The 22850-nt window shown below is 40.3% G+C and overlaps 1 protein-coding gene across 4 annotated transcripts in view; it reads left to right on the plus strand.

Moving 5' to 3' along the window:
* The window catches only part of LOC149076665 (pre-mRNA-splicing factor CWC22 homolog), a 336314-nt gene that overhangs the window by 259910 nt on the left and 53554 nt on the right, over nt 1-22850 (plus strand). The window lies entirely within an intron of this gene.

Genomic DNA, 22850 nt, shown 5'->3' on the forward strand with positions numbered 1-22850 from the left:
CCTTCTCGTAGTTATGTCCTCCTTGGTTGATACAGAACTTTGTCACCTGACTTGTAAATGGAAAGTTAATAATATATTTGAACAGGGTTACCCCCTTTGAAGAGGACACATCAAAATATCGTGTAAATGTGAAAATTTTACTACTAAAAAAAATTTTTAAACCAAAGCGCCAAGAAGAAAATATCATATAAATTCAATGATTTTAATTTCATTTAAACTTAATTGTAAAATCAGAATTAAATTTTTTATAACCATGTTTTGGGCTCCCACTTGTTTTACTTTTTGGTAAAATGTCTGACTTTTGTCCTACTTTCTAGGTTTTGTTTTACTTTTCCTACATTTTTACCAAATCTTATCAACAAAATTCATGTAAGTGATTTTAATTGTGGAGGGAATCACATCAATATATATTGCCAAATATTACAAATGTAATAGATTGCAGTTAATGATTCTGCCAAAGCAGAAATCTTATCATTTTTCTGGTGTGTATGGTCGTGGACAGTTCAAAATTGTGGTCCACATTTTGTATATAGGTGAAACAACAGTTTGCATCACAAAGCAGTTGAATACATAGGTCTATTCTGAATTTGTAGCTTTCAATAGTTTTTTGTATTTTTATGGCATGTGCAGAGGCATAAACAATATTTACAATGCTCAGCAAAGAGCTAGACATGAAGGTGCTTCATTTGATGACACTGACATTGAACAGTAAAATGTAAACAAGTCCCTTTAAAGAAGATTGAATGACGCAGTAAAACCATCCAGTTCACTTTGACTTATTTACATCAGAATAATTTACACATTTTGCACTGTGCTCTTGAAAGTAGTCTCGAACAAGCGTCATTCATAAAAAACGTACATGTCTTTATAATTTGTTGTGCATTGTCAAAGAGAGTTGACAGACTGGACTTCATTTCATTCCGTGCACCGCCCAGGCTCTATCGACCATTGTCAATTTTAGCCATTGCCCGGATGAGGGGCTGGGCGATGTCGGGTGCTTTATTATGCATATAAAATATAAAATACATGAACATTGAATATAAAAACACATTATTAAAAAAAAAAAAAAAATGTATATACAGATTTAAATATTTCTATTATACAATTTATTCCGATGAGCTGTTCTGATGTCCTTTCCAGCTTTATTGAGCCCGAGCCCCCTGTTCCTCTCTGTGGCCAAGCGCCAGGTCCTGGACCCATGTCTTCCCTTGTTGGCTAGTGTGAGCCCTTCGTGTCACATTGGTCCAACCAGGTGCCAGGTCCTTCAGCATGAGGGGAGGGGGTTGTTCGATTATTCAAAAGCTCCTCAGCTTTTGGTTGGGTGCTTCACAGTTTAAACACTGATCATTGGGACTTTGTTTCTTGATTACTCTTTCACTGGATCATTCTATTTGAAGTCAGAGTCAGAGTCTTCCCATATTTCGACCGCTTCTTCTCTCTCCGATTGCTCTCCCTCTGTGTCGTATTCTTCGTCTTCTAATTCTTCTATTTCCTGGGAGAGTACCCTATCGACGCTGTCTTCGGCTTCTGCCCTTGCTCTCAGTCTTTCGCTCCTCCTCAGTTGTTGCGTTTCATGTGGAGTCTGGATGGTCTCATCCCTCTTGGTGTGGAGATGTTCCTGGTTGGCCTCTAGGAATTTAACCAGGTCCTTGATGGTTTCCATTGCTTTTCCATCTCTCTCCATCCTTTTGAACCATTCATGCTCCAACTGAGGGAGCGGCTTAACCAGGTGGAAATCTGAGGTCTTTTCGCACTCTGTTGCGTAATGCAATGGGCTTCCGACTCCTCCACACAGGCACTTGTCATTGTTTGAGATCCCGAAGCGGAGGAAGTTGGTGGGGAACGGCCCGTGGCCCGAGAAGAATATCGTCTTCTCTCTGCTCCAAGATCTCTCTCTCCACTGTATTTTGGGCAGGACCCTATGGATTAACTTCCCATGTGTGGCGGGGTGGTCCCAGAATTTCTGCCACTCTCCAAGGATGTGAATCTTTATTATCCTTTTTGCAGTCGCTGCTGGAATCTTCTTTTCCAGGAGGATCGTACGGCTCAAGGTTGCTGCCTTGGCCAATCGGTCCGCCTCCTCGTTCCCTTTTTCTCCGACATGGCCACGAACCCAGTTCAATTGGATGTTTGGATTTTTTAATAGAGCCCTGCGGACGGTCCTGGCGTCCTCGTGTCTCGTGAGGGGTTCTCTTATGGCTTCCAGGCTGGATCGGCTGTCTGTGTATACTTTGGACTGGGTCGATGTGTTTTCCAAGCTGCTTACCGCTTCTCTTAGAGCGAAGAGCTCCGCCTGGAAAATCGTGCACCCTGTCAATATCCTCTGCTTCCACTTCTGGGTTACTACGTCATCCTCGTATCTCACGAAGGCAGCATCCGTTCCATCCTGGGTTTTAGAACCGTCTGTGAATATGGTGGTTCCTTCGTATGAGATAGGGCCCGTTTCTTCCAGGGTGATGATCTGGCTCTCCTGGATGTCGGTGGCGGGGTGCATATCCCAGCCTATCCTTCTCTGCTCTAGCTCACTCCACTGGTATTGGGCCTCCCCCAGACTAATGTTCCTCTTGAGTCTTGTCACCATGGCTGCTTTGGCGACATACTCCGTCTGAAGACTCAGTGGGGGAACTCCTGCGATGGCCTGCATGGCTGATTTTGACGTCTTGTGGTAGGCTCTTGTGAGAAGGTGCAGGAAACCTCCCTGCAGGCTGTCCAGCTGCCTCTTGAGCTTCTCTGATGGGTCCTGGTAACACGCAGCAGCTCCGTATGTTATTATCTTGATAGCCACCTGGTCGTACAATATCCTTCTGAGCTTCTGCGTTAGTCCCCATCTTGGGCCTGCCATGCTCGCCAATGTTTGAAGGTTAGCGTTCGCCTTGGCTCCCTGGATTTTTACGTGTGATATCCAGTCCAGGTCTTTGTCCAGAGTGACCCCAAGATATTTCATCGTCTTCTTCCATGGGATCCTGGTTCCCTTCATCCTTATCTTGGGTCTCTTGATTCTTGAACTGTACCACAGGTAAGAATTTTTTTCGATTGCCGGCTCCAGATCGTTGTTGTGTAGCCAATTGGCCATCTGATCCAGAGTCCTGGTGGCCTTTCCTTCCATCTCTTTCCATTTCTCTGTGGCCATGACTATGAGTATGTCGTCCGCAAAGGCCTGGACTCGTACTCCCTCTTCCCAGGACTGTTTAAGTAGGCCGTCCACCGTGACGTTCCACATAAGGGGGCCCGAGCACGAGCCCTGCGGACTACCTCTCGTTTGGTCATGTTCCACGAGCTCACCTCCCAGCTCCATGCCCACTTTCCTGTCTTTCAGGAGATGCATCAAAGTCTGTGTTAGATCTTGTAGTGCGGGAATCCGGGCAAAGATCTTTCTCAAGTTGGTGTACCGAAGTGCATCGAATGCGCCCTTGATGTCGATGGACACCAGCGCCACGTGCTTTGCTTGTGTCCTGGCTTCCTTGATGTTGTCGACAACGTCACAGAGTGCTTCGTCCGCCGATCTTCCCATTCTAAAACCATATTGATTCTGGTGCAAGTATTGGTGTCTCTCCAAAAAACATCACCCTCTGGACTAGGATCCTTTCCAGAATCTTTCCGGCGTGTGGGAGCTGGGTGATTGGACGATACGACTTTATGTCGTCCACTGGCTTTCCTTGCTTTAGGATCAGAATAACCTTTCCCCTCTTGAAGACCTTGGGAAATCTCCGCAGCTCCAGACACTTGTTGTAAAGAGCGGTCAGGAGCTCCGGGTGCTTGCCATTAATCGCCTTCAATATGGGCACTGTAAGCCCGTCCGGACCCGGAGCCTTCTTGTTACCTGTCCTGCTCAGCGACCGCTGTACTTCCTTCTGGGTGATGTTCGGTTCCATCGGGCCAATGGGGGGCTTTTGGTGGTTCTGGCCCCTTTCTTCCTCCTCGTCTGCTTCTCTTCCCAGCTCCGCCTCGTCAGGGTTCTGAGTTGCCTGGCTATGGCCTCTTCCATCGTCTGGTCTTCTTCTCTCATGATGATCTGGGCCGTGTTTTCTCTTCTCTTGGCCGTCACTCTGTAGACATTGCTGAAAGCATCCGTGGCCTTTTCACAGTACTGACGCCATCCTTCAGTCTTCGCTTTCCTGAGCATCTTTGTGTACTGTGCCTGGTGTTTCTTGAATTCGATGCACCTGGTTGTCTTGAGTTCTTCTTCTTTCGCCCTCTTCCATCGCCTGTGTCTGGCTCGCAGGTGCTTCCTCTCTGTTTCGAGTTGCTGCGTCCACCAAGGTGCCACTTTCTTGGTTGGTGGTTCTTTCCTTGCCAGAGTCTTGTCCGCCATTTCTCTGAGGCAGTCTAGGACCTTTTCAGCGGCTTCGTCGAGAGTTTCTCCGTTGTCCGCTCTCATGATCCTTCGCAGGAGCTTAGGGATCTGGGCCGCCACCCTCTTGACAAATTTTTCCAGTCTCCTGATGGACGAGCTATACCTGGGTTTTGGGGGTACAAGACCTTCCGTACGCCACTGGAAGTGGATGTATTTGTGAGAACCATGGGTGACTTCATCTCCGACATGCCATCTTTCCAGTTCTCTGGTGTCCTTCCAGAACGTCTGGTCCGGCCACCCCCTCTTCTCATTGTGCTCGTAGGTCGGTACTACATTGCCCCTGCTGGCCACTTGGAGTTGGAGCTCCATCGTCAGATTACGGATCGACCTACCTCTCTCGTCATCCTCCCTGTAATTCCAGTCTGAGTGGTGGCCGTTCAAATCGGTACCGATTATCGTTGGTTCTCCCCACTGGCTGAGAACTACCTCTCTGATCTCGGCAAGGGTTTCCTGGATTTCGGCTGTCGGTGAGGAGTAGCCGCTCATAATGACTACCTCCTTGCCATTGACCCTTGCTTTGATCGCTGCTGTGTGCTGACCCAGCTTCAGCGTGGCCGCTTCTATATTCTTATTGCAGAGAATTACGGCTACTTTGTTGTTCTGGGATTTCCACTTTCTCCACGCCTGCGGCATGCCTTGCAGTGCACCCCTCGCCGTCCACGGCTCCTGGATGAGGAGGACATCTACTTGATTAGCCGCTACTTGTTGCTCTAGTAGGTATGTGGTTCGTCTGGCCCTATCTGCATTGAATTGCAGAAACTTGAGTCCTTGAGGCTGGGCTACTGGTGTCTGGATGTCAACTGGACGTGAGGTTTCCTGGCACCTATCTGCTGTAGGCACCGTTGTGCTGCCATCCGTTTCCATATCTGTGTACTAACTTTAGGGTGTCTTGGGCGCCTAATTTTTGTCAGGTGCTCCTCACTGGGGCCTCACCTTTCTTCTGAACGTGACAGTTCTAATCGATGGGTAGGTTCCAGTACTGTCCCTGACATCTTCCACTGTTGTGATTGATCTGGACAATTGTAATTCTCTTCCGCCTGGGCAGTCCTTCGCTCCGTGCCTATCGACGCATCTCGCCGGGCTTGTGAATTGCGTGGCCCGGTGGCCCATGGCTTGACACCTCAAACAGCGTGGCGACGGGATGAAGCTCCGAATTTTCGAGTGCCACTTATTAGTAGTGACCACCCCTTTTTTCAGCACTGCCTCTAGTGTCCTGTTCTTTGTCACTTCCACAATTTGATGCACTCCCCCCGCAATTCTCGCTTTGAGCTGCGACTTGATCACAATGTCCTTTCCTGCCAAGCCTAGCGCTTTTCTGAGAGCCGTCACTATATTTTCCTTGCGTGTAGCGGCTGGAATGTCTCTCAGAAGAATTGCAGTCCTCTTGGTCCTGGGAGGCCGTGCCGTCATGACTTCGCGGAGGTTTCTGTCTGTGGACAATTCCACCTTGAATGATTGTGCGTTTTTTATGCTTCTGAAGTCCACTGCAATTCCCTTCTGTATCGACCGGATCCTGGCCTGTGATTCACCTATTCCCTTGCTCCTCAGGTGCCGAGTGATGACGGGTGCCAAAAGACCAAGATCTTCCAGGTACTTTGGGTATACCAGTATTGTATTTATCTTCTCCCCGTTGGATATGACCGCAGCGTATGTTCTTCCATGTTGTGTGACATCGGAGATGCCAGCAATTACCCTGAGTCTTTCGTTGATGTTGGGTACTTTCTCGTTGGCTGTGCGCTCAAGAATCCTCGTTCCAACCCGTGGGCTCCAAGTGATTCTCTTCGTACTTCCAGGGTCCCATCGATGGGGCAGGGCTCCACTGGTGGTGTTCCTCCCGTCCGGGTCCTCCTGTAGAGTATGTCGATGTGAATGTCGAGATGAAGATTGGAGATTGCGGTTGGGATGATCAAGAGCTTGCTTTGGACCCGTAGGAAGGGCATGTATAGGAGATAGAACGAATCGAACTCTGCGGGAAGATATTTCCTTCTTCTTTTTGGCTTTTCGCCTGGTGACTGTGAAGAAGTCGGAGTCAGAGTCCAGCATCACCTCATCAACTGTTTCGTAGGCAGACATGTCGGACGGAGGGCTGTCAAGCGAGGAAGAACCATGGCCTTCCTCCGTTGATTTATGGGATGAAGGACAATCTTGAAGTAGCGGCTTTGTCTCTTCTATAAGTGAGTCTGTTGTTTGCATAGCAAAAGATGTTGTAGAAGAGCTGAGAGACAAAGCCGCTGAAGATGTAGAATTATTGGCAGTAGTAGTAGCGGGAAGGATAGATGACGGTTCAGCAGAAGAAGAAGATGTCGATCGTGTGCGATTTTCCAGTTGAGGTTTACCCACATATTGTTCTATGCCGCTGGTTTGCGTATGTGAATCTGTCCGTTCTCCGAGTCCTTCAATCCAATTAAGGATTATGTCTAGAAGTTTGTTGGCTCTTTTCCTGGGTTTAAGAGGTATGTTGTATTCGAACGATGGGGTTCCTCTAACACCAGTAAAAGAGTTAAGAATTTCTTTTATGTCTGTAGCCATGTGCATGATGTTCAAGTATTTTCGGTTGCGTTCGAAAATATGGAAGGTGAAGATCTGTTCACTATTGTCATTATCCGAGGAATAGATTTCAGGGCTGAGTAGGGAGGAAGGGAGGGCTTTCGTAGGAGACAAGGTTGGCAAATTAGTGACGGGCGATAAAGCTGGAACATGATGAGAGCATTTCTGTAGAAGTTTTGAAGCCGATCTTGTAATTCTTTTTCCAGAGAGGGAACTTCTTTTGTTGATATAAACCTGTGGTGTCGGTGTAGCTAGCTGGGTGAGAGGAGCGACTACGTTGGTGACTGCAGACGATTCGTTGGAGCAATCAATGGCATATTTTAGGCCCGGACATTCATTTAAACTATCTTCATAGTAGGTTGGTAATGAATAGTCCGTTGCAGAATCAGCTGTTGGACGATCTATAGTCTGTTTGATGGTTTTCTTCTTAGCTTTATTGGTTTTAGCCTTTTCTTGCGTCGTGTTGACAGTATGTTCCTTGAATTTATGCTTGTGGAGGCGCTTGGTCTTGGATTTAGGTACAGAGAGACCATGAGGCATCGACGAGGCGGAGAGTATTGGTGATGAGGCGGTAACTGTCGAATGCGTGTGAGCATCTTTAGTATGTTTTGGCGAGTGCGTCTGAGGATATTTCATGAAGATCTGGGCCAGAAGGCCTTTCGCCTTGGAAGACTTCGGTGTATCTTGAATTGATGTCATAGCTGTAGTATAAGGAGAATTTTTTGCATGCTGGTTCGTGTCATGCGTAGACGGCGAAGCATATGATGAGCGTTGTGTGTCAGGAGGTTGGCTGTATGCGGTTTCCTTACTTTTCTGCTTCTTAGAAGAGTGACAATGGCTTCTTTTTGGGCGGTCGATATATATGAAGGATGGATGCTCCGTACAGCTGTCTTTCCCGAGGTTTTGGCTATTGTTTCGGGATGAGGTAATGTTTTGGCATGCAGTAACTGGTGTCGTCGTCATCTGGGGGTCCACATGAGTCGTAGCGTAACGAGGTGCTGGATCCTGTTGAGTATGCTGCTTAGGAGGCTGCGACTCTTGTGTAGGAGAGGATCCGGCAACTGGAGAGATGTCTTTGAACAGATCTTCTAAGATTTCTCTGTCCACTTGCGGTATGTCGATCGTTTTGGACGTGATAGACATGACTGATACAATAGTTAAATACAATGAGCTAATCACAACGAATCAGAAAATTAATTGGACACAGAAACATAGGGGAAAAAACTGATTCGCAGGATTTAGAGTTCTAAGCTCAAGAAGAAATATATGTAAGATGTCAGACTTAGGAGACAGAGATTGACGCCTATATATATATATAGAAATATGAAAAATAGTTTATTGAAAGGAATAAAGTAGCGTAAATTGGAGTAGATTGATCTCGTACTCAAGCCATTGTATACAGCTCATCCTTAATGTTAATGTACACCGTATTATAAAAAATCGTAAAATCGGGGATATTTTGATAACTAATTGGTCGAATTGAATATAAAATATATCAAAGTTTTCAGAAATATATAATCTATTCAAATCTATAAAAAGGAAAGATGTAGCTGTGATAGAATCTCAAATCCGTTAGTCTCGTTGTAAAATCGAAGCTTATTCTAGATAATTTGCTGAAGATGAAAAATAGGCTCAAATAATCATTTATATATAAATCTGGCAATAGAATTATTGAAAGGCATTGTAAAGCTGATCAGGGAATAAATTTAATAATTTCAGCTCGGTATTACCGAATATACAAGGTCCATCAATATAAAGACATCTCTTATCTTTGCTAGATATGGCGAATCGTTCCAAAAACAGGAAAATATTCAAAAATCACACAAAATCGATATATTTCTATGATATTTCAAGCAAGTGATAATTAAGAGCGACTAATAAAAGAAAAATAATAAGAATCAAACTCAAAAAGCAGCGAGAAGGTACTAGATAAAGGCCCCGAAGAAGTCGCTATGCTGTAACATTGCGAAGAGGAAGGTGTTCACCACGATGGTCGTATCTTCCGAAGTAGCCGTTCGATTCACTAGCGGTTTTCACCAGGGTGTAGCGGACATGCGGATGTAGAAGGGCACATAAAGAATCCAAGGATTGACACACTGCAAAATAATGAAAAGATGAATTCCAGGAATATAAGCACGGAGCGTCGCAATTGATAACTTGCTTAGTTCGCGCCTTTTAAAAGACTCTCGACAGACTGGACTGTGGAAGACTCCAAAAAAGAATGGAATTAATATTGTGAGGAGAGACGGAAAAGAATTATTTGTGATTGCTTGTACACTGTTTTGGCTGAAAATTTTTTTTTGTAAAAATTTGTTTTGTTCTTTTTCAATCAACGAAAGCAAATGTTTTTCGTAAGATGAAATGTATTGAAGCAAACATCAGAGGTTTTGTTTTAGAATTAAATTGCATCTATTTGACCAGTGGGCAAAAGATTTCTAGAGTTATTTCTTCGCAGGTTGAGCCTATGTCTTAAGACAGCTATAACTGCATCATGTCATCATAGAATTACGACAAACTTGTAAAATTTTAGTTTATCATGTTGGATCAGTTTCATTCCGCTGCACCATATTTTCAGTTGTGCAACAGCCTAGTACCGTTAGAAATGGGGCTAGTCATTCCATGCTATTTGCTCCTAATTGACGATAGTCTGTTCATTGTGTTTGTGCCAGCTCATAGTTCCTCAGGGCTATATAGTTTGGGCTGTCTCCTCTTTTCGAAGTTGCTCTGACTGCCTCAGCTCAGTGGGCATGGTTGAGGATGCGACTAAAATTTTTTAGCCAAAGCACGATCTTGAAATACCAGGGTAACCTATGACAATTAACCGGTTCTGTCAGGATGATTACGTCAGCTGATAGACTCCAAATGGTCATAAGACAGCCCTTATATGGTTGTATTAGCTCCTAGAAATGCCCATTATAAGCTGATTCAGGGCCGGATTAACCATTAAGCAAAATAACCATGTGCTTAGGGCATCGAGAGAAAAGGGGCACCACAAATAGTTAGAAAATCCTCATAAGATCATATTGGAAATTGAAGTATCTTGGAATTCCTCTTTGACACAAGATGAGAGGCATATGCTATGGTCGCAGCAACAATATTGAAATCTCAAATCCAGAGAAACTAATAATATTGCAAACAAGAGTTCACGTTAAAGCAGAGTTTTTGAAAGAAATCGCAAAAATTTCATAATGTAAGCCTGGAGTATTTTTATCAACATCATAGCAGGTAAGGGCATAGGAGGCCCGTCCCCTTCCAAAAGAAGATTGAAAAATTTTAAATATTTTTGTACAAAAAATTAAAATATTGAAAGAAAATACCTTTGTGTATTATTAAATCAATTTTTGTTTATTTGAAGGTTAATTACTCAAAATTCTTTTGGAAAGATTCCTTTTGATCCCTCAAAAGGTGAATCCTGGGAGGCAAAGTGGTTTTTCTGAGACCCTTGTAGCTAAAAAATATTTATCTTTTAATTTGCAACTTATTCTTGAAAATTATACCCAGCTCTAATTGTCATGAGTATCTAATGTGACAAAAGACGTCACTCTCCCTTGTTAATACAACAGATACAGGGAACTGGCTAAGTGAGAAGAAATCGATGCTTCAGGAAAGTAAAATTCATCTCTGCCCTCACTGGGACACAGACCCCGGTATCTCGTTTGCCGGACGAGTACTCTACCAACTAAGCTATGGAGACAATTTCCTCTCCTTGAAGCGTATGTATATGCTGAATGGCTCCGTGCAATGGACGGTGACTTAATTCTACTAATAGCTTGCAAATGACATCAGGGCCACCAGATGGCGGTATATGACGAAAGACGTCACTCTCCCTTGTTAATACGACAGATACAGGAAATTGGCTAAGTGAGGGGATATCAATGTTTCAGGACTTACTAGGTAGGAAATTGCCCATGGCAATAGACCTGAGTTGTGCTCGGTTTAAAAAAAAAAATGTTTCAGGAAAGGAAAATTCATTTCTGCCCTCACGGGGACCTCCTTCCTTTCCTGAAACATTGATATCTCCTCACTTAGCCAGTTTCCTGTATCCGTCGTAGTATCTAATGTCTATGCATCTGAAGTCATGCCCGGTTGGTCGTATGCGTTGAGAAAGAACCAAGTAAGCCAAGTTTTAACAGAATAAGGACAAACTTCAAACATGCAGATCTTTATGGATATAAGATCGTCTGTGTCATTTTATCAACTATAGAAGCAAAAGAGAAATGCTACCAGACCTAGATTGCAAACGAACTCAAAAATGTATCGGAAGAAAAAGTTACCCAATGATGGCGATTAACCAAAAATAATTCACTTGTAGATAATATTGGAGCTATGTCAGTTCAGTGGTTCCTTCTGAAGCCGGTTCCGGAAATTCTATAAAGCAGTCAATAGGAGAAAGCATCTTGGAATGCTTTTAAAAGACAAGAACATAGTTTCCAAACTTGAAATTTTTTTCTCTCATCGCCTCCTAAATCAAGTGAACCGATAGGATCCTATGCTAAATCCATAGCTTCTATTGCCCCTGGACCATTCCATCATCCACTTTGGGAAACACTGGACAAGAATAAAAGATAAAAATGTGAGGTCTGTCTTTTTTGAAAACATGAAATAAAAATTTAGGCCCTTTCAAATAAATGAAGTGTGTGCGTAGAGAAATACTCACATTATATATTCTGCCTTAGATATTATTTACTTCTTTAATATAAAATTTCATCCAACATGTTTTTTCTAGGTCCTTTAAACCAGTGGTTCTCAACCGGGGGCATATGGCCCCCTAGTGGTACTGGGATACTTCAGGGGGGCCACAGAAGAAAATGGAGAAAGGGGCCATGACAGGGGGTTTGGAAGGCTGCAGAGAGCTGAGAAGAAAAATTAAGGTGTTAATTCACTAATTAATTCATATTAATTCACTTACAGAATCTAACAAAACCACCCATAAAACCCAGGGCCGTCTTAGGGTATGGACCCACCCGTGCCTCACGCCTACATTTTGCAGCAGGATCCCTAGGATGGGGTTTTTTTGCAGGCCCTCAGCTACATTTTGCACAGGCCCCTCCTCTATATTAAATTATAGTGTGAAAAACAAAAAATTATGAAAACCATATCAGGCCCCGGGCTGCTGTTCTGTCAGTCCCACTCTTGTGAGGGGTCATGCCCGGAGGTCTCATGTCCATAAGTGGATCCTACCTTATGATATTTTGTTAGTACAATAAATTTTGAAAATAAGTAAGAAATATGTAGGTTGCTTACTTCCAGCTAACTATGAGACTACCATAGCATCACTTTGCCTAGGGGGCCCATGATGTTGAGACGGCCCTGAATAGAACTCGGACTAGCAGGGAGCTCAATAAATTCTAGGTCAGTGGTCTGGAGGCCAATCTTATTTGCAAGATTTTCGTTCAGTGTAAATTCACTGAGAAAATCAATTCAATACGTATAAAGGATCTTGCTTCTAGATGAGGATCGTAAACTCTGGGTAAGACAGGGGGGCCACGAGAAAAAAATATGGTTCAAAGGGGGCCACGGGCAAAAAAAGGTTAAGAAACACTGCTTTAAACCATTTGACAATACTAGGTGCAGTCTCAAATAGTTGCTTAACTTTTCGAAAACACAATAATTTAAACGCTCATGTATGAAGAAATATTCAGTATATATCAGTGATTTTGATGTCTGTGGGTAGATCTCATTAAAGCAAATTCAACAAGATACCCTCTGGTTTTAATACTGGTCTGGACACCAGGCTTGCTGTCCGCTTTCATAACCATATTGTTTTACACTATATCCTGGAAGGTACGAAATGCATATAGATAACATTAGTATCGTCTGTTAGTTATTTCAGACAAATCTGATAATACCAATTTAATTATGTCATCACTTACCACGTGATTCAAATCGCAAAGAACATATTCACGTCAAAACTAGGTGTTGTTACCACCAAATTGGCTTCCCCAATTTTTTTTTCAATTGATAAATTCAATAATACGGGGGGCCACCAAATTCCTAAAGTGCTTAAGGCCTTTGAGCAGATACCTCTGGCTCAGAAAAACATTCAACAAAGGTACTCTTTGAGTTTGTGGCTCCTGAATCCCCCCATACACTGAAGTGTGCGTTGCATGGTCTGTATATAGAGTATTTCATTTTATTCTTCATTTAGCTGGGGATAATCTGATTTATATATCTGACCTCAATAACAACTTAGCTGAGCTGTCTCTGATAGCGATCACCAAAGGCTAATTCTGCTGCTCAGTTGTTTTCCCACTCGTTTCATCTGCTCTCACCCCGCACTTGCCACTGCCACACACGAAAAGCCCAGTCCTTCATAATAGTTACTAATTGAGACATGTGGGCATTATGCTGGACTTTCATCGTTAGGATCCAGGTTCGTACCCTGTTTATGACACAGTGATAGTCAGTTGAAGCTGGTTTTCTGCTTTCTCCAACTTTAAGGCAGGAATACATATGGAAAAACAATGCCATACTCGATCTGCAGGAAGGGATATTGGTTGCTGCATCATTTGATCGGGTAGGGAAGAAGTGGATCTGTCCTCCTGCCAACTGGATGTCATTTATCATAAACTTGCTTCAGGTTGTCCTCAAGAAATCTCATGAGATTCCCCTGAGTTTTGGATGGTCGTTAGCCATCACCATATTGCTGTACCATTCCTAGGTTAATTCTACCCTCAGTTTCACAGCGTAGAGTTTGGCTTGTGTGCGGCCACACAGTTGCATAATGAAATGGGCTGCCTTGCATAGGCATTTCTAGTGGCTGGTCTTTTTCAAACCACTCCAGGACGGTTGCGAAAATTCAAACAGTGTGTGAGAAAAACAATTATTCTCTAGACAGTTCCACTAGTTTCAGATAAACCCCGGGAAGCAATAAGTAAATGACCTTATCCTTTGTCTCCGGATCATCAGGGGAAACTGGAAATTTGACTAAATAAAAAAATTATTTAATGATATTTTTTTTCCATACTTATAGAATAAGACAACCATAAGTATTCTTTATGGGCTTTGTATAATATTTTATCATGTGTATATATTGCAGGGCTCGGCACGGGTCACTCTTTTCACTAAAAGTCACTTTTTTAGAAACTAGTCACTTTTATTACGTATTTTCAGGCCCAGGTCACTTTTTCCACTTTTTTTTATCAAAAAAACCTCAGTCTCGCGCGCTTTTCTGCTGTCAGTGTTTTTCTTTTCTTCAAGGAGGAACTTTACCGGTTCAAGGTCGCTAATTTTCTCCCTCCCTTCATTGAACTACGATCGCTAGCTCCCCTCCCGTAGAACCCCTATACATGAAGGTGTCTTATCTTCCCGGGAGCATATCGTGTGACGTCAGCATAACTTGATTTCAAGGCGCTTGGAAATAACTCCTTGGTTAAAGAGTCATTTTATGGAAAAGGTGACAACCATAACCTGGTCAGAAAAAGATAGTGTAAAAGGCGTACTTACAACAAAGAATTTTTTCCCCTCCTCTACTACCATTCTTTCTTATTTCCCCACGTGTGCTCACTCGCTCTTTCATTCCCATCTTATTTTAAAATTGATCCTTTATTTTATTTGTTTTAAAAAGTTTTAGTCCTAAGAGCCAAATTCCTTTCTCTGAGCATCGAGCAAGTTACATTTGTTGTGTGTTATATCGTTACTTTTGTTAATTTTTTTTTTTTTTAAATATTTGAAATGACGATTTAAGAGAGCCCGTGCAGGAACTAACTTGCGCGCAGCGGGAGAATACCAAAGCATGAATATTAAAGATGTGTACTATTAATACGTATTAAGCGTATTATTAATACGCTTTAGAGAATACTCTTGTAGCTGGCCAAGGTTAAAGAAGCTTGCAAGTATTTTGAATTTATTCACAATAAAAAAATCATCCGACTGAAAATCGCGATCTATCTAGAAATAAAATTTGTACTATTTTTCTATAACTGGATTTAAATCTCAGCAAGAAAACCGTAGCCCCAGATATGATTCAAAGGAGAACGATTTATGAAAAGATCACAGAATCCTGCAATACAACGTTTAGTTTAACACAAGGGTTTCCAAATCAGATGAAAATTGGTCATCAGGCTGATAAAAACTCATTTAACGTGCGTGCGAGCCGTAAATAGAGGCGGATTTAACGATGGGCACACCGAGTCAGGGCCGTCTTAAGAGTATCATGGGCCCCCGGGCCAAGTGGTTTCTCGGAAGCCCTACCTGGCAAATCTTAGAAAATTTTAACCGGATCTCATTTTTGTGAGGCCCCTCTTCTCTTGAGGCCCCCGGGCCGTGCCCGGGTGGGCCCATGCTTTAAGACGGCATTGCACCGAGCCTGCCTTTGGCCCCTACTTTACACTTTTTTCCCTAATTTAAGAGACCTAATATTAATTTTTTTTATGCCCGGGGCCGACAACAACTGACCTTTATCCGCTTCTGGCCGTAACTTAATTTAGAGCATTTTCACGATACTGATTGTTGACTTAATATCGACATATTGCGCTCCATTCTTGGTGTTGTGTAAAAAAATCCCCTTTTCAGACCTCGGAAGTTATTAAAACGTTTTGTCTCGAGTTTCTGTTATGACTGCAATAGGAGAGGGTGGGGTCTGGTTCCACAGGTGTTGAACGAGGAAGGGTGCCGAGTTTACTCTTTTTCCGTTAAAAAAATGGATACCGGCCCCGGGCGATAGTAAATTTTCGTTCATACTTGCGGCCCAGGTTGCTACATAGTGTGATCAAATCCAAAACTGGGGGCGGGGCAATGCCTCGAACAGCATTTTTGATGGAATGGTGTATTTAAGAAAAGGCAATAAATTCCTTTGCAAAATTATCAAATTTCACAGTCAAGGGGCAGTAAAATTACGTTTCCCCTCCAAAAAAAAAAATCGTATTATGGCCATGGTAAATCGGGTGCCCCAGGTGGGGAGCAAATTCACTGTTTTTGTTCGTTGAAAATTACGGGAGGAATATTGTTTACAAAAATTTTAAACAATATAATATTGTTTACAATTTTGGTTAATTGCATTTTTGATTGGGTTGCTGTATTTTTGAAATATATGACATCCATATTTTTATGGGCATCTTTTTCTCGGCCACCTCGTCTGGCATTTTGCCTGTTGTGGCGTTGTATTTGTATTTCCAAAAATGGGGCATTTTTGCTTACATAGAGACGTATGGTCAGTCACACACAAGCTGAATGTGGATTTCAGTGTCCTTTTGAACAAAAATGCTTTGTGATGAACTTTTTGTTTAAAAAGTGCTCAGCGACTTTAAAAGTTTGGAAACCACTGCTATAGAGAAACATATGACGATGCAGGACATATTACGATATAGGAAACGTATTATGATACCCAAGGACTGAGTATGAAGAGCTTGCAAAATTGCTTCAAGAACATTTTTGTCCTGCACTGATTACCATCGCTGAAAGATTCACCAACAGAATCAGAAAGAGCGTGAAAGCATCGCGCCGAGTATTTAGTGGAATTGAAACAGTTTATATCAACGTGCGTTTTTGGCAATTTTTTGGATGAGGCTGTGCAGGATAGATTAGTTTGCAGTATTTCCATTGACATAGCTGTAGCAATGTAACTCGCTGAAGAAGGTTCTAGTAATATCACAAGGTTACAGCAGCTGGACTCTCATAGAATGTAAACAAAGTGGGAAAATAGACTTTTCAGCAAAATAAGCCAAGATGGAGTAAAGGTAATGGATGCACAATCTGATGTATTTAAGATTTCATATTATGAGGATTTGACGATAAACTAGTTCAGATATTGCCAAGGCGACTCGCAATGACCCAATTTTAGGAATGGAATTGTATGGTCCGAGATTGGCCTGAAGGCTCAATATTGTGGCTTTAAAACCATTTTTCATACGTAGGAATTAGTTGTCTGTGGATTGTAGTTGTCTTCTATGGGGAATAATGTGATCATTCCAGAAAAATTTAGAACACCTTTGTATTAGATTTACGGCATGATACACATTCTTGAATTTCCAAGATTAAAGCTACTGCCAGAAGTCATATTTGATGGCCACAGTTGGACAAACAAATTAAAAATCTGGTTCAAAATTGTTCTTTATGTCAGAAAGTAAGCAAAGCTTTACCAGGAACCCCACTTCAACCATGGAAGTGGTCCAAATTTCTGTTTGATAACATATTTCCACAAAAAGATCAAAAGAATTATGTTTTGGTTGTTGCTAGCCACTCTAAATGGTTGGAATTGATACAAATGCCTTCTATTACTACCATTGATGCTTTACAACAGTTATTTTCTCAATATGATTTACCGTCAGAGTTGCTTTCTGACAATGGCCCTGAATTGGTTTCGGAAGAATTCAGATCTTTTTAAAATCTAATGCAGTTAGTTACTCATACTCTGATACCAACACAGAGATGCCGCCATACTCTAATTGTCCTGGGACGCAGGTTATTCAAAAAATCTGGGTCCTTTTTGAGTGAAAGTGGGTCCCTCTTAAAAAAAATTTATCTTGAAAAAATCCCCCCCCCTCCCTCCCTCCCTCCCCCATAATACACTGGTATGTATGAATTTTCTTCCAGCATGCCCCAGGTCTTTGATCACCCGCTTATATTTTCTTTGTTGAGACTGAGCGGTGGGCCATGTTCTGGGTAGGAGAAGAAGGTATTTGTGAATTAATTATAATTAATTTCTAAAAACGTGTTCATTTAAAGGTTCATTCACTTTCATTGTCTGCTAGTAGAAAAAGCTTCCAAAGAAGCTCATTAGCACTGAGAATTTAACATATGGAATTACACACATGTAATAAATCTGAAACATACAGTTGATCCCGCTTATAGCGTTTCTCCCGTTTAGAACTTTTTCCCACTTGGTACAACTTATTTTTGTGGTCCTAGCAATAAGTAATTCTCATCAAGATTTCCCATTTAAAGTGCTTTCCTATTTACAACATTGTTTTTTATGATGGTTTTTAAAAAACGTTATAATAAGGATTCACTTTAAATTAACAGTTGGAGGCACACATTTAAATATTTTATAATAAATCAATCTATAAATTCTCTTCTGATTGATTTTACATTCGTTAAAAAATTCTTAGCACTTTCAATATCTTCTGATCAAATTTAAAGCAAATTAGATTCTCTCTCCTCTCTCAGTCACTTATCTTCTGATTCCCTATTCATACTTTGGTTTTCCTGTTAAAATGATTTTATTTTCCCTCCCTGGTGATCCACTACTTGGATCTGTCACCATTTAACTGCCGCGCCTGAATATGGGAGCTATGTTAATTATTTGTTGAAATTTTTTTTAATTTACTTTTCCAAAAATGGGGCATTTTTGCTTACATCGGGACGTATGGTCAGTGACACAGGCAGAATGTCGATTTTCAGTGTCCTTTTGAACAAAAATGCTTTGTGATGAACGTTTTGTTTAAAAAGTGCTCTGTGACTTTAAAATTTTTTTAACCACTACTATAGAGAAACATATTACGATAGAGGTAACATACTGTCATAATAAATACTGAAATCAGTGCATTCCAAAAAATAATGAAAGTTGTCTCGCATGGATTGTTCCTTTTTCCATCCTTGTAGCTTGTTTATATTAGTGATTTATGAAAAATGAGATTAAACGGTAAATTTCAATCGCAGATGACACAATCAATGTTGAAGAGGATTTAATAAGGATTAACATTTGATTTGATAAAAATGAATAAATACTCAAAAAACAAAATACATAATCATGCAACTGACCCATAAGAATGCACATGCTTGTGCCAATTGAACTTACAGTGTAATTGTCAAGAAATTTAACGAGCTTACGACTATAACTATTTAGTAATGATAATACAGAAGAATCTTAAATGGATTTTGCAATGTGAAAAAACAGTTGAAAAAATTAGAATCTATAGAAATAGAATCTTAGAAATTAGCATTCCTATATAAACGCAAAAATTGTAATTGATAGAAACTTCATAAAAGGGCATTTTTATGGATTTATTTATTATTAGTATATAGAATTTGTGCTTGAGGTGGAACATATAATACAAACCTACAAGCATGAAATAACACTTATAATAAAATAAGATCACTAGAGACAGAGAGAAAGGAGAGAGAGTAACAAATATATAGTAAAGAGAAATAAATACTCTGACAACAATAGTCAATAGAATGTCACACGTTAAACATTAGACAAATCTATATTTGGACGGCTTTTACATAAAAGGCGCGAAGTACCATTAATTGAAACTGAGAGGAAGATATTTTTGAAGTTATCTTCAATTTAAAAAATAATAACTCATTTTGTGAAAAAATTATTATAATGATTTTAGGTACATATCAACTGTTTGAAGGCCGAACTATGAACAAAGTCACTTATTGTTTTGAAATTTGGGATTTGGGGGTTCTTTTGCATTCCTATACATAGGTCAACTTTGAAATTCGAATAAAAAATTTTTTTTTCTTTTTTTTTCACGATGTTCCATAAATGGAACATTAGCACTTGGAGAGAGGTGAAAGCGGAAAGTGGTGTCGCCTATATTCTCATGATTATTTATTTCTGGAGTACAGTTATCACACAAAATTTTCTCCTTCCTACTACAAATTCAAATTCAAAACACATACTAGCTTTTTTAACATAATAATGTGTGATTGCAGAAAATTCAAAATGTTTTCTAATGTCAGTAATAAAAGAAAAAAAACCATATATATTTGATGGACCCGTCTGTCACATTGGTAGCATTTATACACATTTTTGGCAAACCGCACACCGTCCTTGCATTGCAGACACAATATAATGGCCATGAGTGAACTATCCAACATGCTATAATGGTCATATGGCAAATCTTTTCCAATGGAATCCAGAGCTGAGTTTTTGCTTGGATTCTAAAAAGAACTTTTTTTATCCCGTGGAATATTTTTTTTTTTTTTTTGGATTGCTCAAACTGCTTTGCTTTTTCTTGAAATTCAAGTGTTACACTTACGTTTTACTCTCTCTTTTTTCTGCCCTACATCTTTTGAAGAACAAATTTCAGGAGTTTTCTAACACCTCATCCTCGTTGTTGCAAAATTACATAGCATTTCACGTACATCAGTTGGCACCATTGATACTAGATCATTTTCAACAATATCATCTTCATCCATGGTCATTTTCATTAGCACGTAATTGGCATATATCTACATCCTCTAATTCGGAATCTGAAAGAGTTTCTAAATATCCTACAGCTTCTTCTAATGTGAAATATCTTTTTGATATGGTTACACTCAGCTGGACAAGGCTATCTAGGATTGTCGAACTTGGTTTGATTAGTCTGCAGTTTGCAAAAACATACATTTCTAAGAATGCAAGAATAAAAAAGTACTCACCCAATATAAACAATCAGGGATGCCGCAAGTCAAAAATGATTGGTATTGCTCAATGGATAATTACAAATACAACGCCACAACAGGCAAAATGCCCAACGAGGCGGCTGATAAAAAGATGCCCATTAAAATATGGATGTCATATATTTCAAAAATACAGCAACCCTATTAAAAATGCAATTGACACAAATTATAAGGATGCTAGTCATTTCTCTGTACAGGCCATTTACATATATTTTTCACTGACCATACGTTCTTTTTTAAAGTAGAATGTCCCATTTTTTTAATCAATTTATTTCTGCGATGACCCGTTCTTCAACCTACTTTTGCAGGAGGGGGTATAGGTGTCCCGTGTCTGCCCCAAGACCAGTGCTGTCTTAACTTATGGGTCCAACTGGGCCTCACAAAAAGTGGGAACTAGTTCAAATTTTCGAGAATTTGCTAAGTGGAATCTCAGAAAAATCACTTGGCCCAGGGGCCCATGATGCTCTAGACAGCCCTTCCCAAGACAATCAAAAATTAAAATTATTTTTTTGAATAAATTAAAATGTTGAAAGAAAATAATGAAGGTAAAATGAATTCAAAATGTCCCTGGGACAGATGCCCTGTGCCCCCTCATAATATTCACATAAAACTGTGAAATTCTATTGTAAACCAATAAAAAAAAATGATGGAAAATGGATTTAAATCATCAATCAATGATCGTTTTGATCATTAATTCTTTAAAACCATGCTAATGCGTATTTTGAAATCGAATAATTCTGTCTTATGTATTTTACAGTTTTTTAATCAATGATTGAATTGATGATGATTTAGTTGGATTCGCGTTTCAAGTTCTCAGATAATTTAAATTGACAACCATCACCACACAGTAAAGTTGCGGGACATTTGAGTATAATGTTTCAGAATATTGGGGAAGCTTACATTGAAAACGGAAAGTGAACAAATACATGATGCAGGGGTTCTTGAATCCAATCTTTTTTTCACATGTTAACTGGTGGGTATTTCGCCTCATTAGCCTTTCTATTTGCCTCAGTGAAGATACAAAATGACCACTGGTGGGGCAAAGCCCTTTTCTTGTTTTCCTGAAGCAGCTACAACTTCAAACCCTAGCAATATGAAAGGAGTGGAAGAATTGGATTTCGCCATTTGTGAGACAGATTTTCTATGACATCTTTTTTTTCAAGAAGGAAAAGGAAAGTTCAACTGAGTAGATAAGTTTCCCAGGGACTGACTTCTCTGGAATAGGTCTTTTGCTCGCATAAAAAGTCAGAAAAATAACAGGTGGAGGATAGCCAAGGCAAAGGATACAACCATTGATTGATTTTTTTTTTTTATGCTCATTAAAATGAAAACGATTTAGTTGAAAACGAACCCTGGGAGTAGAAAGGGTCTAAAGTTACTGGGTTGGCATCAGATGCCTGGGTTAAAACATTTTATTTTAGAGCAATATAGATAGATAAACATCAGTGTAGTAGCTCAAAACTATTCAAATTCGGACATTGGATGGTTTCCAGATCCGAAGAGAGGGGAATGAAGAAAAATAGTAATACAGTGGAGAGAGAGAACCCCATTTATACGACTTTCAAGAGACCAGGTCATGGCAGAGTTTTTATTTAGCCCTGATTCTCCCATAATTTTTTTTTTAACTTTTGGATTATGCTTAAAAGTTATCTGAATGTGAAGAAAACAAAGAAAGGTCATGAACTTATGATTTTTTGATAAATTTAATCCAATGATGACTTTGCCTTTTACTTTAATATATATTTCTCTCTCTTCAGGATTCGTACGATTATTTTACAAATGACAAAAAAAGAAGAAAATTAAAAACAAATTTGTAAGATTTTCTGCACGAACAATACTCTTTATATTCACAGATTTATTTTTATTATATTTTTTTTGCAACCGTCTTTAAAAGTAACTCAGCATATTTAATTTCTTCACAAGTTTTATGCTTTAATTTAATTTAAGGGTTCCAGAGTATTTACTTTTGCGTCCGGGGCCTCAACTGACTTTAATCCGCATCTGCCCCAAGCAAAACTTTTCATGGGCTCTTCTGTAGTGAATTTACAGCTTGGAAAAAACCCCAAAAAAATTATGGTAATTTTCCCAGGCCCCAGAGCTGTTTCCATGTCATCCCTACCCTTATGGGGTCAAATGCAGAACTTGGCCATACGAAAACCAGGTGTCGACATCTGCACAACAATTTTAGAATTTAAAAGTTGAACTTGAAAGTTATTGGCAACATTCCCAGGTTAAAAGACAGCGGATGGTTTTTCTACAGTTGATTACACAAAAGAAGGCAAAAAAATGTCATTTAGATAAAAGCAAACTTACGTGGGGTGGAATCTAGTTCATCAATATGTCACTATGAAATCCTTTGAACTTTGAAAAAACAAGTCTTGAGTTTTTTTTGCTCACATAGGAGCATTTCATTATTCAAATATAGAAAATTTGTGATTACTACTGTCTGACATAAATAGTTCAATCTTCCATGAGCGGCAAGGAATGGTTCGATTCTCTACATGTAGCTGATCATCCGACAGACATTTTGAGTGGAAAAAAAAATTACATACAATAGGAAGTCCAGCATAGGAATCCGTATTGCTGTACAACAGAAACGATTTTTTCCCCCTCATAT

Source organism: Pholcus phalangioides, unplaced genomic scaffold (assembly GCF_987345545.1).
Source record: "Pholcus phalangioides strain wild (caught in Gottingen) unplaced genomic scaffold, Ppha-v1.0 ptg000015l_1, whole genome shotgun sequence".
NCBI lineage: Eukaryota > Metazoa > Arthropoda > Arachnida > Araneae > Pholcidae > Pholcus > Pholcus phalangioides.